The sequence below is a fragment of the Theobroma umbraticum genome, unplaced genomic scaffold (genome assembly GCF_002168275.2).
Source record: "Theobroma umbraticum cultivar Fairchild unplaced genomic scaffold, ASM216827v3 scaffold_204.0, whole genome shotgun sequence".
In the NCBI taxonomy this organism is placed as follows: Eukaryota; Viridiplantae; Streptophyta; class Magnoliopsida; order Malvales; family Malvaceae; genus Theobroma; species Theobroma umbraticum.
In genome coordinates, this window is record NW_018397267.1 from 1,246,840 (window position 1) to 1,248,839 (window position 2,000).

Below are 2,000 nucleotides of genomic sequence, written 5' to 3' on the forward strand. Positions count from 1 at the left end.
GTCTTGGCTTTCTTAAAAATTGATGGCTATTAAATATTAATTTTTTGAAAAAAAAATAAAGTCATCGGCAGGTAGCTCTCTCTCAAGTATTTTATAATTAATACATCTTATATGGTCAAAGAATTATCCACGTTTATATAAAGAAAAAGAATTATTCACCTGAAATATATTACTTTTAAGCAAAGTTGATTTCAATATTGGGTGATCTTGTGTCAGGACTTGTCAAAAGAAACTTAAGAGGTTATATGGAAAATTGTCCAGAGTATGGACTCGACGGGATGCAATAATTGAAGATTGTTTGATTGTAATTATAATATTTATTTGTTTATGTAAATCTTATAAAAAGATAATTACACTTTGTTATGTGATAGTTCAATTATTTTTGAGAGAGGGAGAATTGTATTTTATATTTTTTTCAAGAGACAGGATAGGATTATTATGTATTAACAAACCTAACCCAAGGTTATATGTTTAAGAAGAATATTAGAATTCAATACAGAATGGGAAGTAAGCTTGTACCAAGAACCAAAATGATGTAAGCTGTTCATATTCGAAGTCCGAAGTCCAAAGTCCACTCTATTCATAGTAGACAATGATAGCGACGTAAGTATTGCCAATCAAAATCCTTGAAAAATGTGGATTTGTTCATTAAAAAAGCAGGGGAAGAAACACAAAGTCGGCTGGACAAGCTGGAGTCAATCAGAAAAATCATATGTTTCTTCGTTTTTTAATTAGCAGGAAATTTCTAGGATCCCTCAACCATGTGAGGCTAGCCACTTTCCGAACTCCAAAAACTGGCAGAAAGGAACATCGAAATGGGACAAGTGCCTCCCTGATCCACATAAAGGGCTTTCACAATTTCTCCCGTTAAACACTCCATTTAGTTTCTGCTTGACCCTCCAGCGTGTGAAACAAGGGAAAGATTGTTCCTGTATCTTCACTCGCCCGAATGTAGTGGGAAAGCAAGTGAGGATCAGGCATAGAAAATTATGAATGAAATGGACTTTTAAATAATATTGTATCGTGATAAAAATGAAGTGAGATCTGAACCTTCCAGGAAGTGAGCAGTGCTTCTGGGTCAAATACAGAAAGGTCACCAGTTATACTGTGATTACTGAGATTAATAGGATTGTTAATGGGTAAAGCATTCATTAATTTTAAAATACTTAAATCTTAACTAAAAAAAAATTTCAAATCTTATTAATTATATGAATAATTTTAAAAATTACTATCTTAATCTTAACCTTAATACATTTCAATTATCCAATAATTACCCTAATTAATTTAAAAACTCAATTAGATGAAAAAATTATTAAAATATTTTTTCATAAATATCTAATTATCTGAACCCGTAATCATATATAATAATATTTTTATATATTTTATATAATTAACTACTAATTAAATTAATAAAAACACAAATACTAAATTTAAATTTAAATAATTAAAAACTATAAAGTGTGTTTATAAATGAATATAGTATATAATATAAATCAATATTATTTTATTATTTAGTAGTTATTAACTTATATAATAGTAATTATATTATTTATAAATAAACAAATATATAATATAAAGTGTATGCATTAAAAGACATTACAAGTTATATATTATAAAGTGTGTGTATATATATATTATAATTAATAATTTTATAAGTTATAATTTTTAATATTAACACAAAATAAAAAGTAAATATATTTATATTAAAAGTATATATATTAAAAGTATTTTAGTGCATATATATAATAGTAATTATATTCCCTATAAATGAACCAAATATCTATAAAGTATAGATATTAAAAGACATTATAAGTTAATTAATAATTATAGTTTCATTAATTAATTAAATTAATTATATGAGTTTATCCTTAATTATATGAAATTAAAAAAATATTTCAAAACTATTATAATCTCATAACTTCTTTATAGCTAATTAAGTTTTTATATTATAAGTTTATATAAGTAAAATTATATATATTATAATTAATAATTTTATAAGT